The 17091-nt window shown below is 48.8% G+C and overlaps 1 non-coding gene across 1 annotated transcript; it reads left to right on the top strand.

The window, feature by feature from the left end:
* The first annotated feature begins 1309 nt into the window (after nucleotides 1-1309).
* LOC114806996 lies at nucleotides 1310-1445 on the top strand. Its single transcript, XR_003755049.1, has one exon. It is a non-coding gene; the product is annotated as a small nucleolar RNA SNORA7 (small nucleolar RNA).
* The last annotated feature ends 15646 nt before the right edge of the window (nucleotides 1446-17091 follow it).

The following is a 17091-nucleotide window of genomic DNA, read 5'->3' as shown; positions in this document are numbered from 1 at the left end:
GATCTGGGGAGAATTCTGAACATTCACTTGAAGACAAAGGGATAACTCTCCATCCACCCGGGCCAAGCCCTGGACCACGGCACCTGCGTTCCAGCATTCCAAGAGAGGGGAACGTACCGCTAGGGTCAGAAGACCACTGTGCTTTGTGAAACTTCTGAGGTTTTCAAATTCAACATTACATGTGGGAAAACATCAAATTTGTGAACAACATAAACAAGAAACCCAGAAACTCATTCACAATGCGTCCCAAGGGACTCTGAAAAATGTTATAAGCGGGAATTTCTGACCATATGAAAAAGATTGTAATTGAATTTCATCTGATGTTTTGGTCTCATGGAATTTGAATTGCCGGAAAAACTTTCTCCTGCCAGCACTCTCTCTTCCTCCTTTCCCCAACCCTCTCCCTGTCCGCCGGAGCTCATGTGAGTAACTGTCAACACAAAATGGGCCATCTTTGCCTCAGCAGTAATTGCTCAAGACAAATACACAAAGCTCCAGGAAGAAAGACCAGGGCCTCGGACCATGTGAGAGAATCACAGGAAGTAATTGCTTAGTTTATAGCTGAAATGGACCACTCTTCAGTTGTTCCTTTCTTTACGGAACATTGTGCTGGATCAGTAGAGGGTTTGTGGTACCAAGGCCCAAATCCAAGCTTTCTCTGCTCCATAATGAAGGCAAAATGAACTAAGAGGACCAGATTAGGGGGCCTTTAAAGGAGGCAGAGGAATGAGAATACAAGTCACTTTCCTTCTGTTTGCCTCAGTTACCTCAATGGCAAAATGGAGATTAAAACTGTGAGCCCCATCCAGGACAGGGACTGGGTCCAACCCAGTTTGCTTGTACTCACCCCAACGCTTAGTACGGTGTCTGGCACATAGTAAGAGCTTAACAAATACCGCAGTTATTATGGCCAGCAGTGGCATCGGTAGCACTGGTGAGGGGTTCTGCTTACCTGGTCCACCCCAGTCAAGACTGGTAAAGCCACTTTTTTACGGTATTTGTTAAGCGCTGACCACAAAAGACTATAGTGAGAATATGGAGATAAATAGAGATGAAAGACACGTACACTGGAAGCAGAGTGGCCTCGTGGAAAAAGCTCGGTCCCGGGAGTCAGAGGACCTGGATTCTAATCTCGACACAACCACTTGCCTGCTGTGTGACCTGGGGCAAGCTATTTAACTTCTCCGTGCCTCCGTTTCAATTGTGAAAATGAGGATTCGATACCAGTTGTCCCTCCTACTTAAACTGTGAGTCCCATGTGGGACAGGGACTTTGTCTGACCTGATTAATTTGTGTTTACCCCAGTGATCCCTTCTCAGGGTCACAGCTGGAGAGTTTCCAGCACTCTACCAGTTCCGGCTAAGGGAGGGAGAGTTGAGCAGAGGAACCCATTCCATTCTTAGCTTGGGCAGTGGCTAGCAAGTGGAAGGCAATCTGCTACAAGTCAGAACTGGGCCGCGGTGGCACGGGAGAGAGTCGGGGGTGGAGACACACGTTTACTGCGCAGAAAGAGACAGTGGTAAACCATTTCCATATTTTTACCGAGAAAACTCGATGGATCCACTACTGGAATGATTGAAGATGGAGGTGGGGCGTTCTAGGAGAGACGCGTCCATGGTGTCGCTATGGGTCAGGAACGACTCGACGGCTTAAGACAAGACCCCAGTGCTTACAACAGAGTAAGTCCTTGACAGATAGTGCTTAAAAAATACCGTAATTACTAGTTATCATTATTACTATTCCCTGCCCTCAAGAAGCTTGCAATCTAATGTACTTCTCAGTCAATCACTCAGTGGCACTTACTGGGCACTTAATAATAATAATGTTGGTATTTGTTAAGCGCTTACTATGTGCCGAGCACCGTTCTAAGCGCTGGGGTAGACACAGGGGAGTCAGGTCGTCCCACGTGGGGCTCACAGTCTTAATCCCCATTTTACAGATGAGGTCACTGAGGCACAGAGAAGTTAAGTGACTTGCCCAAAGTCACACAGCTGACAAGTGGCCGAGCCGGGATTCGAACCCATGAACTCTGACTCCCAAGCCCACGCTCTTTCCACTGAGCCACGCTGCTTGCAGAGCACTACTAAGTGCTTGGGAGAGTATGATGCAAGTGAGTGGGTAGACATGTTCCCTGTCCATAATGAGCTTACAGTCTAGACAGAGGTTAATATAAATAAATAATTTATAATGTGTAATAATAAAACACTGGTCAGTCGATTGTACTGATTGAGTACTTACTGTGTGCAGAATAGTAATCTAAGCGTTTGGGAGAGTACGATATAACAGAACCTAAGTCTCTCTTTCTAGACTGTGAGCTCATGGGCGGGGAATATGTCTGTTTATTGCTATATTATACTCTACCGAGCACTTGGTTCAGTGCTCTGCACACAGTAAGCGCTCAATAAATATGATCGATTGAATGAATGAATACAGCCGTCAGCGGGTCCTTATAAACCAGGTCAGCAGTGGGGGTACAAAGTCTCCCAGGGGAGGCCCTGGGAAAGGTTGGACATGATTCTGCTATGAAAGACCACATGGGCCTGGGGCTGGTTCTCTCACTGCCTGGTCCAAGGCAGAAGCATGAAGAAATGAAGTGAAGCAGCATGGCCTAGTGGAGAGACCACGAGTGTGAGAGTCAGAAGGATCTGGGTCTTCATCCCGGCTCTGTCGCTTGTCTGCTGCGTGATCTGGGGCAAGTCACTTCACTCTCTGGGCCTCAGTTACGTCAGCTATAAAATGTGGAACTGAGCTGCACGTGGAACATGGACTGTGTCCAAACCGATTAGCGTGTGTCTACTCCGGTGCTTAGTACAGTGCCCGGCCCGTAGTAAGCACTTAAATACCATTAAAAAAAAGGAGTTCAGGCAAAAGGTAGAATAAGTGGTCTATATGGAGCGGTTGGGTCCATCTTGCCCTCAATACAGCTACTGCTGTTTCCAGCCCTCCCCCACAATCCTTTTCCCCTCTAGACGGTAAGCTCGCTGGGGGCAAGGAACGTGTCTGTTTCTTATTATATTCATTCATTCAATAGCATTTATTGAGCGCTTACTATGTGCAGAGCACTGTACTAAGCGCTTGGAATGTACAAATCGGTAACAGATAGAGACGATCCCTGCCCTTTGACGGGTTTACAGTCTAATCGGGGGAGACGGACAGACAAGACCAATGGGAATTAGAGGAACAAAGTGGGTGGGTTTGATTGGAGAAGGGAATCAGAAAGGTAAAGATAGAAGGGGGCGAGGTTATGGGATACTTTAAGGCCAGTGATGAGTTTCTCTTTGATGCGGAGATGGACGGGCAGCCACTGGAAGTTTTTGAGGAGTGGGAAGACATGGACCGAGTACTTAGAACAGCGCTCTGCACGCAGTGAGCGCTCAGTAAATATGACGGACCGACCGACTGACGGACGGAGCGTCTGGGACCTCCTCTGAAATGCAATGTCCTGTCGTTTATACAAACCACATGCTTCTGCCCCGCAAACTGGCAACTGCGACAAGTGGTTTGGGCCCCAGCCTGCTGCTGCAGGGCAGGAAAGGCCCATTCAGAGACTCAGGGAATTCTTGGAAAGGATCAACATGCCATTTGCAATCATTCCCATTCCAAGTAAAATGACACCAGGGGAAGGGAGGGAGTGGGGAGAGAAGGGAAGGGGGAGAGTATATGTTTCATAAGACAGCTGAAATAATTTTCAGGTTTGGGGAAATGAATCACTTCCTATGCCAATCAGAACTGCCTTTAGGAAACGGGACCGTGACCGGAGACAAGAAGGTTCTCAGAAAGAAGGAGGGGAATGAGGATGACAGGCTAAATCATTCATTTATTCATTCAATCGTGTTTATTGAGCACTTACTTTGTGCACAGCACTGTACTAAGCGCTTGGAAAGTACAATTTGGCAACAGATAGAGACGATCCTTACCCAACAGTGGGCTCACAGTCTAAAACGGGGAGACAGACAACAAACCAAAACAAGGAGACAGGCATCAATATCATCAAAATAGATCAATAGAATCGTAGATATATACACAAGTAGATCTAGACGTGAAATACCTTGCGATGACAGAACGGCGGAAATGGTCGACAGCCAAGTGAGTTTTAAGCATAAGTGTGGATAAGTGTGTGAGCAGAGGATAGATTCTCACTGCGCCGTCTCCAGACTTTCATCAAAAGAAACTCAGCAAGATAACAGGCATTAATAAAAATAACGATGGCATTTGTTAAGCACTTACTATGTGTTCAAGCACTGGTCTAAGTTCTGGGATAGATACAAATTAATCAGGTTGGACACAGTCCCTGTCCTGCATGTGCCTAAGCACGGTCTTAGGCCCCATTTTACAGCTGAAGTAATTGAGGCACACCTAGCTTCCTAGTTGGAGTGAGGTTTTGGTTTTTAACTTTTCATATACCACTCTTTAGATAGATAGATAGATAGATAGATAGATAGATAGATAGATAGATAGATAGATAGATAGATAGATATAGATAGATAGATAGATTTAAGTGTTTACTTTGTGCCATGCACTGTACTAAGTCCTGGGGTCCGTACAAGCTAATCAGTTGGACACAGTCCATGTCCCACATGGAGTTCACGATATAAACCCCCATTTTACAGATGAGGTAACTGAGATGCAGAGAAGTCAAGTGATTTGCGCAAGGTCACACAGAAGATAAGTGGCTCCTTCACTTTCTACAGCTGTCATTTCCATATCACACACCTTCTGGCAAGAGAGCTTTGTGACATGATGATCATTACGATGATTATGGTAATTACTATGATTAGGATAATAATAACGATGATGATGACGGTATCTGTTAAGCGCTCACTACGCGCCGAGCACTGTTCTGAGTGCTGGGATAGAAATAAGATAATCAGATAAGACACAGTCTCTGTCCCACATAGAGTTCACATTCTGAGGGAGGAAGAAGAGGTATTTTATTCCCATTTTACAGAAGCAACAACCGAGGAAGAGAAAAGTTAAGTAACTTTCCCAGGGTTATACAGCAAGCAGGTGGCGGAGGCAGCATTAGAACCCAGGTCCTTATGACTCCCAAGGCAGGTGCTCTACCCACTAGGCCATGCTGGTATTCATAAATGCCATCAGTGGCTACCCTTGGGAAGGGGAGCAGTTTTTTGGTGCCTCGGGGCAGCTCAGTGTGTTAGATCAGCCCAAGAGATGGGTGCTGGATGCTTTTGTGAGTGTATGGTATTAATTAAGCACTCACTGTGTTCCAGGCACTGTACTAAGCGCTGAGGAAGATAGATACAGGGTAATCAGGCTGAACGCGGTCTGTGACCCACAAGGGTCTCGCAATCTTAATCCCCAAGTACAGATGAGGTAACTGAGAGGCACAGAGAAATTAAGTGACTTGTCCGAGGTCACATGGCAGGCAAGTGGCATTGCCAGGATTAATAATGGTGGTATTTGTTAAGCACTTACTATGTGCCAAGCACTGTTCTAAGCGCTGGGGGGGGGGGATACAAGGTGGTCAGGTTGTCCCCTGTGGGGCTCACACTTTTAATCCCCATTTTACAGATGAAGGAACCGAGGCACAGAGAGGTTAAGTGACTTGCCCAAAGTCACACAGCTGAGAAGTGGCAGAGGCGGGATTAGAACCCATGACCTCTCTCTCCCAAGCCCGGGCTCTTTCCACCGAGCCACGCCGCTTCTCTAGATCCCAGCTCCTCTGATTCCCTTTCCACTAGGCCACGCTGCTTGACCTCTCTTATTTTGGAGAGGTGCTACATCATCAGAGCAGGGGAAAGGGAGAAGCAGCGTGGCTCAGTGGAAAGAGCCCGGGCTTTGGAGTCAGAGTCATGGGTTCGAATCCCAGCTCGGCCACTTGTCAGCTGTGTGACTGTGGGCAAGTCACTTCACTTCTCTGGGCCTCAGTGACCTCATCTGGAAAATGGGGATGAAGACCGTGAGCCCCACGTGGGACGACCTGATTCCCCTGTGTCTACCACCGGCGCTTAGAACAGTGCTCGGCACGTAGTAAGCGCTTGACGAATACCAACATTATTATTATTAAAGGGAGACAGATTTTTCAGTGTCAGACAATTGTTGGGATCAGAATTTCCCAACCTGGTCACAGGTAGAAGTGACCATCTGGTGATCCTCTATTGTTCCCGGAAATAATCATTCCTGCCTCCCTATGCATTGTGCTGACGCCCCTGTCATTTTCTGTTTTTCCATTTTTAATCTTTGTTTTTTCCCCGGTTTCCTCAAGAAAGTGGAAAAGATCCACCCCCAACTCTGAACTAGACTGTAAGCTCAATGTGGGCAGGGAACATGTCTACCAACTCTGTTGCATTGTTAATCTCCCCTCCATACCTTATCTCACCTTGGCTTCACGGACTCTGTCCTCTCCCGGTTCTCCTCTTACCTCTCTGGCCGATCATTCTCGGTCTCCTACGCCGGAGCCTCCTCCCCCTCCCATCCTTTAACTGTTGGAGTTCCTCAAGGGTCAGTTCTCGGCCCTCTTCTGTTCTCCATTTACACTCACTCCCTCAGTGAACTCATCCGCTCTCACGGCTTTGACTACCATCTCTACGCAGATGACACGCAGATCTACATCTCCGCCCCTGTCCTCTCCCCCTCCCTTCGGGCTCGCATCTCCTCCCGCCTCCGGGACGTCTCCACCTGGATGTCGGCCCGCCACCTAAAACTCAACGTGAGCGAGACTGAGCTCCTCACCTTCCCTCCCAAGCCCGGTCCGCTCCCAGACTTCTCCGTCACCGTGGATGGCACGACCATCCTTCCCGTCCCGCAGGCCCGCGATCTCGGTGTCATCCTTGACTCGTCCCTCTCGTTCACCCCACACATCCTATCCGTTACCGAGACCTGCCGGTTTCACCTCTACGATATCGCCAAGATCCGCCCTTTCCTCTCCACCCAGACGGCTACCTTACTGCTACGGGCTCTCGTTATATCCCGGCTAGACTACCGTGTCGGCCTTCTCTCCGACCTCCCTTCCTCCTCTCTCGCCCCGCTCCGGTCTATTCTTCACTCCGCCGCCCGGCTCATCTTCCCGCAGAAACGATCTGGGCCTGTCACTCCCCTTCTTAAACAACTCCAGTGGTTGCCTATCGACCTCCGCTCCAAACAAAAACTCCTCACTCTAGGCTTCGAGGCTCTCCATCACCTTGTCCCTTCCTACCTCTCCTCCCTTCTCTCTTTCCACCGCCCACCCCGCACGCTCCGCTCCTCCGCCGCCCGCCTCCTCGCCGTCCCTCGGTCTCGCCTATCCCGCCGTCGACCCCCGGGTCACGTCCTCCCGCGGTCCCGGAACGCCCTCCCTCCTCACCTCCGCCAAACTGCTTCTCTTTCCCTCTTCAAAACCTTACTTAAAAATCACCTCCTCCAAGAGGCCTTCCCAGACTGAGCTCCTCTTCCCCCTCTACTCCCTCTGCCATCCCCCCTTTACCTCTCCGCAGCTAAAGCCTCATTTTCCCCTTTTCCCTCTGCTCCTCCACCTCTCCCTTCCCATCCCCACAGCACCGTACCCGTCCGCTCAACTGTATATATTTTCGTTACCCTATTTATTTTGTTAATGAATTGTACATCGCCTCGATTCTATTTAGTCGCCATCGGTTTTTACGAGATGTTCTTCCCCTTGACGCTGTTTAGTGCCATCGTTCTCGTCTGTCCGTCTCCCCCGATTAGACCGTAAGCCCGTCAAACGGCAGGGACCGTCTCTATCTGTTGCCGACTTGTTCATCCCAAGCGCTTAGTACAGTGCTCTGCACATAGTAAGCGCTCAATAAATACTATTGAATGAATGAATGAATGAATGAATCTCCCAAGAGCTTAGTACAGTGCTCTGCACACATTAAGCACTCAGTAAATATCACTGATTGGGAAGCAGCGTGGCTCAGTGGAAAGAGCCTGGGCTTCAGGAGTCAGTGGTCATGGGTTCGACTCCCGGCTCTGCCACTTGTCAGCTGTGTGACCGTGGGCGAGTCACTTCGCTTCTCTGTGCCTCAGTTCCCTCATCTGTCAAATGGGGATTAACTGTGAGCCTCACGTGGGACAACCTGATTCCCCTGTATCTACCCCAGTGCTTAGAACAGTGCTCTGCACCTAGTAAGTGCTTAACAAATACCAACATCAAACTCACTGGAGGCAGGTAACGGGTCTATCAACTCTGTTATACTGTATTCTCCCAAGAGCTTAGCACAGTACGTGCATACAGTGTAAGCGCTCAATAAATACAGTTGATTTATTGATTAATCCGCTCTGAACATGGCTCAGTGGCAAGAGCCCGGGCTTTGGAGTCCGAGGTCATGGGTTCAAATCCCGGCTCGGCCACTTGTCGGCCGTGTGACTCTGGGCAAGTCACTTCACTGCTCTGTGCCTCAGTGACCTCATCTGTAAAATAGGGATGAAGACTGTGGGCCCCACGTGGGACAACCTGATTCCCCTGTGTCTACCCCGGCGCTTAGAACAGTGCTTGGCCCATAGTAAGCGCTTAACGAATACCAACATTATTATTATTATTAACTCAACAGTGACCTGTGGAGAGGGTGGCGGGCTCAGAGGTGTCTGTCCCAGGGAGATTCTTTTCTGTGGCCACAGACCGCACCCATTCTCCTTACTAATTACCTCCCAATGGTTGCCACACTAAGCGCAGGGGTGGCCAGGGAGAGAGAGAGTGTGAACGGCTCCGTGCTAACCATCGCCGCTACCGCCGAAACAATTCAAGCTAATGTCTTCCCGGAGGGAAGACGTAACTTTTCCCTCTTGACCATTGGAAACACATGTGAATGGCTTGGCATGGACCATTAACGCTGCCGGCGAGTCCTTCGCGTGGGTTCTGGGTCCTGAGGTCTCTCAGTCAGTCAATCAGTGGCATTTATTGAGCTCATTCGTTCAGTCGTATTTATCGAGCACTTACTACGTGCAGAGCACTGTACTAAGCGCTCATCCATCATTCCTGATAGGGCAGTGCTCATCCTGAGTGACAAGAGGCCAGAAATGGATCGACCTCTGGCAAATGTGCAAGTGAGCGACGGGTCTCCTTCAACGATACTTACACTCGTGGATTCATTCATTCAGTTGTATTTGAGCGCTTACTGTGTGCAGAGCACTGTACTAAGCGCTTGGAAAGTACAATTCGGCGACAAATAGGGACGATCCCTACCCAACAACGGGCTCATCTTCAGCAGTGTGTCACCCGACAGAGGACGGCTCTTCACTTTAGCCCATTTCCCCATCTAAGTCTCCTCACTGGATTGGAGCCTCCTTGAAGAGAGGGGTCTGTCTATATTATTATTAATTATATAATAACGATATCATAATTATCTAAGTCCCCACGAGTATATAATTACACTATTTTAAAATTACATAAGTCCACAAGAGTAGCCCCCTGAAACTACTTGCGTGGCTCAGTGGAAAGAGCACGGGCTTTGGAGTCAGAGATCGTGGGTTCGAATCCCGGCTCGGCCGCTTGTCAGCTGCGTGACTTCGGGCAAGTCACTTCACTTCTCTGTGCCTCAGTTCCCTCATCTGTAAAATGGGGATTAAGACTGTGAGCCCCACGTGAGACAACCTGATTCCCTTGTGTCTACCCCAGCGCTTAGAACAGTGCTCTGCACATAGTAAGCGCTTAACAAACACCAGTATTATTATGTCTGTTTCTTCACTGGCGGCAGGGGGAGTTTACCAACTCTGTTATATTGTACATTCCCAAATGCTTCATTCATTCAATCGTATTTATTGAGCGCTCACTGTGTGCAGAGCACTGTACTAAGCGCTTGGGAAAGACAATACAGCGACAGAGAGACAATCCCTGCCCGGTGCTCGGTGCAGTGTTTTCATAGCCCACTGAGCCATTTCAGATCCCCACTGAGCCACACACAGTGAGCGCTCACTATATCCTAGCGATGGATCGATTGACGAAAAGATTCCCCAAAATGAGTTTGCTTCTGGTACAACGGGAAATTTTGCAGTATTCCACAGGAGGGGGCTTGGATGCTGGCTCGAACTCAAGGCAGTGGAGCTCCCCTCGGAAGGATCAGGAAGACTGACTCATTTTCCTTTGTGGACAGATTTCCAGTCATCTTGAAAAAGCGATTAGCACTTTAAGATGGCCTTCTTCCATCAGGGTTTACTAATAGACTCCACTAGAGAGCCGGGGATGGGACGGGAAAGGAAACAGGGATGTCATTGCCTGTCCTCATTTGTATATTATTCATTACCTTATTTATTCTGTTAATGAGATGTACATCCCCTTAATTCTATTTATCGTGATAATGTTGTCTCGTTTTTGTTTCGCTTTGCCGTCTGTCTCCCCCGATCAGACCGTGAGCCCGTCACTGGGCGGAGGATCGTCTCTATCTGTTGCCGAATCGTCCATTCCAAGCGCTTAATACAGTGCTCTGCGAATAGTAAGCGCTCAATAAATACTACTGAACGAATGAATTCAGCCGGGAGAAGAGCGGAGCTCCGGATGGCGGCGTGGCTCGGTGGAAAGAGCACGGGCTTGGGAGTCAGGGGTTGTGGGTTCTAATCCCAGCTCTGCCGCTTATCAGCCGTGTGACTTTGGGCAAGGCACTTCACTTCTCTGGGCCTCAGTTGCCTCATCTGTAAAATGGGGATTAAGACCGTGAGCCCCCGTGAGACAACCTGATTAGCTTGCATAATAACAACAACTATGGTATTTGTTAAGCTCTTACTATGTGCCAAGCACTGTTCTAAGCACTGGCGTAGATGCAAGGTAATCAGGTTATCGACCTCAGTGCTTAGAACAGTGCTTGGCAGATAATAGGCGCTTCACAAATGTTATTATTATTATAGTGGCCCTTGCCCATGGAGAGGGAGGGAGGGAGCCAGAGGGCAAGGAGAGGGGAGAATGGAGGGTCTCTGGCTGCTGCCATCTTCTCCCCTCACGGCCCTCCCATCCAGCCAGGTCCCCAGCTCCTCCGACTTTGGAGCCCCCAGGAGACCTGAGAGATGGACGGGTGGGGAGATGGGGAGAGGTGGGACCCAGTAGGGGGATCACCCTCCCACCATCTCCGGGCCAGCTTGGGGGAACAGGAGGGAACCATTCATTCATTCATTCAATCAAATTTATTGAGCACTTACTGTGTTCAGAGCACTCCACTAAGCGCTAGCTAGAGTACAGTGAACACATTACCTGCCCACAACAAGCTTACGGTCTAGACGGAGAGGCGGACGACACTTCATTCATTCAAACGTATATCCTGAGCGCGGAGCACTGTACTACGCGCTTAGAAAGTACCATACAGCATTAAGGAGTGACGATCCCCGCCCACAACGGGCTTGGCACCGGGCCGCCTCCAGAGTCCTGGCAGAAAGGCCCCGACCTGCTCATCGGGCTAAGGCCTGGGGAAGCAGGCTGGACACTGGGGCTGGGGGCAGCTCACCGTGGACCCCCCCGACTGACCCCACGGGCTCGGAGGCCACACGGCCCACGGCTCGGGGCTCCCCGCCTCTTCCTGCTAGCGCACGAGGGTCGCCGCACCCCCTAACCAGGGGAACTTGGGGGGCGGGGAGACAAAGCGGCACGGCCTAGTAGACGGAGTTTAGAACCATGTCGCTCCATCCCCCTGTCCCATACCTCCTTGACTCTCCGTGTACGTCCGGCCACTTGTGGCCTTGTAGGAAAGCAGAGCTCAAGGCCCAGAACGTGGGCCTCGGTGGCGAGTGAAGCCCAGTGGCCATAGCAGCGGCAAAAAAACACTCCCCGGCTCTGGGCAGAGAGCCCTAGCCAGCCCCGGTATGTCTGTGGGTGTGTTCCACTAAACACCTCCTCCTCCTCAGTCGCTAATGACTTTCTTCAAAACCCTGCCCGGGGCGAGAGGCACAGAATAAGCTTTTATTTTAAGAAAGTTGTTAATAGTTGAAAAATCCCCGGGCGGATAATGGCCGCTGTGTTCCGGGCTCAGCCACAGCCCTGACTGGCCTGGACATCAAAGGCGGGAGGGGGCGGAAGGGAGGGTTGGGAGGGGAAGAGGAGGGGTTCTGCCTGCTGGGTGACCTTGAGGGAGCAAGTCCCTTAACTGCTCTGAGCCTCAGTTTCCTCATCTGTAAAATGGGGATCGGACACCTGTTCTCCCTCCCTCTTGAGCTGGGAGCCCCATGTGGGACAGGGACCGTGTCCCGTGTGATCGTATTATATCGGGACGGTGCTTGGCACATGGTAAAGTGCTTAATAGAAGCAGCGATGATTATTATCATTGGTGCTAGTCTTGCTATTATTATTATTGTCATTAATGATGATAATAACGATAATAATGACGTTTCACTAGCTGGACACTGACAAGCTGGCTGGGTCCTGACGGTATGCCAGCCTAATGTCCCCCGGAGGTAGAATTTGTCTCTAAGCTACAGTGTCTGAGCGGCTCTCCCTCCTTCAGCCCCACCAGGAGACAGAAGGACGGCTCTGAATTAGGGTGGGCTCTTGTGGCCTTAAAAGTCACCCACGGTTGGCAGTTTTTAGGAAACTTTTAGAACCAGGAGCCGGGACATCCGCAGTGGGTTGGCACGTTTCGATTGATCAAAATGTTAATCTTTCAAGATGATATATTTTTTTAAGTGCTGTTTGGTAAGCACTTACTATGTGCCAGGCACTATATTAAGCACTGGGGGAGATAATCAGGTTGGACATAGTTCATAACCCTCTTGGGGCTCACAGTCTTAATCCCATTTTACAGATGAGGTAACTGAGGCTCAGAGAAGTTATTCATTCATTCATTCATTCAATAGTATTTCTTGAGCGCTTACTATGTGCGGAGCACCGTACTAAGCGCTTGGAACGTACAAATCGGTAACAGAGACAGTCCCTGCCCTGTGACGGGCTTACAGTCTAATCGGGGGAGACGGACAGACAAGAACGATAGCAATAAATAGAATCAGAGTTATGTGATCTGCCCAAGGTAACACCTCAGACAAGTGGCAGAGCTCGGATTAGAACCCAGGGCCTCTGATTCCCAGTTTTGTGTTCTTTCCACTGGGCCATGCCGATATGACAGACAATTTTTAACGGAGGCAGCGTGGTACAGTGGAAAGAGCGCGGGCTTGGGAGTCAGAGCTCATGGGTTCGAATCCCGGCTCCGCCACTTGCGAGCTGTGTGACTTGGGGCAAGTCACTTCACTTCTCTCTGCCTCAGTTACCTCATCTGTAAAATGGGGATTAAAACTGTGAGCCCCACGTGGGACAACCCGATTACCTTATATCCCCCAGCGCTTAGAACAGTGCTTTGCACATAGTAAGCGCTCAACAAATACCACCATTTAGTTTAAAATACTAGGTGAACTGATCTTCCAAGCAGGGGGTGGATGAGTATGACCCTTAAAGCTCTCAGGGGTTGAGCCTGGACCTGGGGCAGTGGGAATCCTGCTCAGCCTGGTGTCCAAATTTTTCAATCAAGCAATATTTTTTGAGCACCTGTCATTTGCCGGGCATTGTACCTTAGAACAGTGTACCAAATACCTCGGTATTTCGGAGTGCGCAGTAGAATCATCATAATAATAATGGAATTTGTTAAGTGGTTACTATGTGCCGGGCACTGCACTAAACACTAGGGTGGTTACAAGCAAATCAGGTTGGAGTGAGTCCTGTCCCTTGTGGGACTCACAGTCTCAATCCCCATTTTACAGATAACTGAGGCCCAGAGAAGTGAAGTGACTTGCCCAAGGTCACACGGCAGACAAGCTGCAGACGTGAAATTGGAACTCAGGACCTCCTGACTCCCAAGCCCGGGCTCGATCCACTACACCATTCTGCTTCTCTGACAGTGAGCAGACACGATCCCTTCTCCTAAAGGGTTTGCAGCTTAGTGGGGGAATCAGTGTGGCACAGTGTAAAGATTACACACCTGGCAGTCTAAGGACCTGAGTTCTAATTCCCAGTCTGTCGCCTGCCTGCTCTGAGATCCTAAACGAGTAACTTAGAAAATACAAATAAAATGAATTGTGGTATTTATTTAGCTCTTACTATATGCCAGGTATCATATTTAGTGCTGGAGTGGATATAAGCAAATCAGGTTGGATGTAGTCCCTGACCCACAAGGGGCTCACGGTCTCAATCCCGGCGTGGCTCAGTGGAAAGAGCACGGGCCCTGGAATCAGGACTCATGAGTTCGAATCCCGGCTCTGCCACTTGTCGGCTGTGTGACTGTGGGCGAGTCACTTCACTTCTCTGGGCCTCAGTTCCCTCATCTGTAAAATGGAGATTAAGACTGTGAGCCCCACGTGGGACAACCTGATTCCCCTATGTCTACCCCAGCGCTTAGAACAGTGCTCGGCACATAGTAGGCGCTTAACAAATACCAACATTATTTACAGATGAGGTAATTGAGGCCCAGAGAAGCAGCGTGGCTCAGTGGAAAGAGCACGGGCTTAGGAGTCAGAGATCGTGGGTTCTGATCCCGGCTCTGCCGCTAATCTGCTGCGTGACTTTGGGCAAGTCACTTCACTTCTCGGTGCCTCAGTTCCCTCATCTGTAAAATGGGGATTGAGACCGTGAGCCTCATGTGGGACAATCTGATTACCCTATATCTACCCCCGCGCTTAGAACAGTGCTCTGCACATAGTAAGCGCTTAACAAATACCGACATTATTATTATTATTATTATTAAAGTGGTTTGCCCAAGGTCACAGAGCAGCCAAATAGTGGAGCCCGATTTAGAACCCATGACCTTCTGGAGCCCAGGTTCGAGCTCCATCCACTAAGACATGCTGCTTCTCTAACTTCTCTGTGTTTCAGTTTCCTCACCGGTAAAATCGGGATTCCCAGCTAGTCATCTCTCCTACTAGACTGTGAGCCTCACGTGGGGCAGAGACTGTGTCTAACCTGGTTATCTTGTCTCTACGCCAACACTTAGTATAGGGCTTGGCACATAAGAAGCGCTTACCAGATACCGCGATTCAATCATGCAGTGGTATTTATTGAGCACTTACTATGGGCACAACACCGTCCTAAATGCTTGGAAGAGTACAATACAACAAAGTTGGTGGATATGATCCCTGCGGCTTAGTAGAGAGAACACGGGCTTGGGAGTCGGAGGATATGTGTTCTAATCCCGGCTTTGCCACTCGTCTGCTGCGTGACCTCGGGCAAGCCACTTGACTTCTCTGTGCCTCAGTTACCTCATCTGTAAAGTGGGAATTACGACTGGGAGCTCCACATGGGACAAGCCCATTACCTTGTATCTACCCCAGCACTTAAAACGGTGCTTGGCACACGGTAAGCACTTCACAAATGCCATTATAAGAATAATAATAGTAGTAACGGTAAGGAACTTTATTATGGGAGGAAGCAATAAATCATAAAGGTATGAACGTAATCCTTACAGTGGGGAAGGAAAGTGAGTGTCCAAGTGTTTAGATGAGGTGGAAGTGAAGCGGTGACCTGTCTCCCAGCTGCAGTCGATCAGTCAGTCAATCAGTGGCATTTATTGAGCACTTACTCTCCGCAGAGCTCTGTACTAAGCGCTTGGGGCAGTACAATACAACAGAATTAGTGGACACATTCCCTGGCCATAACAAGCTTAGAGTCTACTCTTCAAGGGCTTAATATTTACTCCACCCTCAGCCCCACAGCAGTTATGTACACATCTATGATACATTTATTTATGTTAAAAGTCTATCTTGGCCTCTGAATTGTAAGCTCCTGGTAGTTAGGGAATATGTCTTATAATAATAACTGTGGTATTTGTTAAGTGTTTACTATGTGCCAGGCACCGTACTAAATGCAAGCACTAGAGCAAATACAAGATAACTGGGTTGAACACAGTCCTTGTCCTACATGGAACTCTCAGTCTTAGTCCCCATTTTATGGATGATGCCTGTTTACTTTGTTTTGTTTTGTTGTCCGTCTCCCCCGTTCTAGACTGTGAACCCCTTGTGGGCAGGGATTGTGTCTGTCGCTGAATTGTACCTTCCAAGCGTTCAGTACAGTGCTCTGCACACAGTAAGCACTCAATAAATATGAATAAATGAATGAAAAGCTGAGGCACAGAGGAGTTAAGTGACTTGCCCAAGGTCACACAGCAGACAAGTGGCACAGCTGGGATTCAAACCCAGGATCTCCGACTCCCAGTCCCATGGTCTTTCCACTAGGCCATGCTGTTGTAGTGTGCTTTCCTAATCACTTAGAACAGTGTTCTTCATACAGTAGATACTCAGTAACTACCATTAATGGATTGCAGTGGAACTAGCAGAGAGCAAACCTTCTGCATTTCCATGTGTTCCGGCCCATTTTCATCCCTGCTTGGGCTTCACCCTGCTACTCAGTTCCTCACATTTTTAATAGCAGCAGTTGGAGTCTGCATTTTTTCAGCTCTTTCTATAGATATAAAATGACTTTTAAAATGAGGAGACCTGGTTCACTTTTCCTGAAGTTCATAAAATATCTTACAGTAAAAGATTCTTTAAAAGACCATAAATTCATTGTCTACGACAAGTTCTCCCGGCGAGCATTTTATTGTGTGCTTATTAGATGAAATGGCCTTTCTTTAATTTGTGTAACAAGAGAAAATAAAGTTGAAAATACAGAGGGACCAAAGGGACTGCCATGTGGAGTTAAAATCTATAACTGAAACTAAGCAGGTTTAGTCAATTCTCCCATAGGTATTTGGTTGTGTGTTTGGGAGAGAACACAATTGAAAAATTAAGGAGAGGTCTTTCAACAATATATGTCTGCCTGGTAGAACGTGATGAAAGCTGGAAGCTCCTCTCTAGACCAGAAGCTCCTTAATATTGGTGGTATTTGTGAAGCACTTACTATGTGTCAAGCGCTGTACTGAGCATTGGAGCAGAAACAAGATAATCAGGTCCCACATGGGGCTCACACTCTATGAAGGAGGGAGATTGATTCCCCTCAATATCCTTATTTTGTAGATGAGAGAACTGAGGCACAGAGAAGGTAAATGACTTCCCCAAGATCACACAGCAGGCAGGGGCAGAGCCGGGATGAGAACACGGCTCCTCTGACGCTCAGGCCTGAGAGTCTACTGAGGAATATGTCTATGGACTCTATTGTATCGTACGCTCTCAAGTGCTTGGTAGATTTAGCCTAGAAAAATTAGAGAGCTAAAACTTAGACTCCCCTCTCAGGATCGCACCTGG

The sequence above is a fragment of the Ornithorhynchus anatinus genome, chromosome X1, assembly GCF_004115215.2.
Source record: "Ornithorhynchus anatinus isolate Pmale09 chromosome X1, mOrnAna1.pri.v4, whole genome shotgun sequence".
NCBI classification, from domain to species: Eukaryota; Metazoa; Chordata; class Mammalia; order Monotremata; family Ornithorhynchidae; genus Ornithorhynchus; species Ornithorhynchus anatinus.
This window is presented reverse-complemented; position numbering and strand designations above follow the sequence as displayed.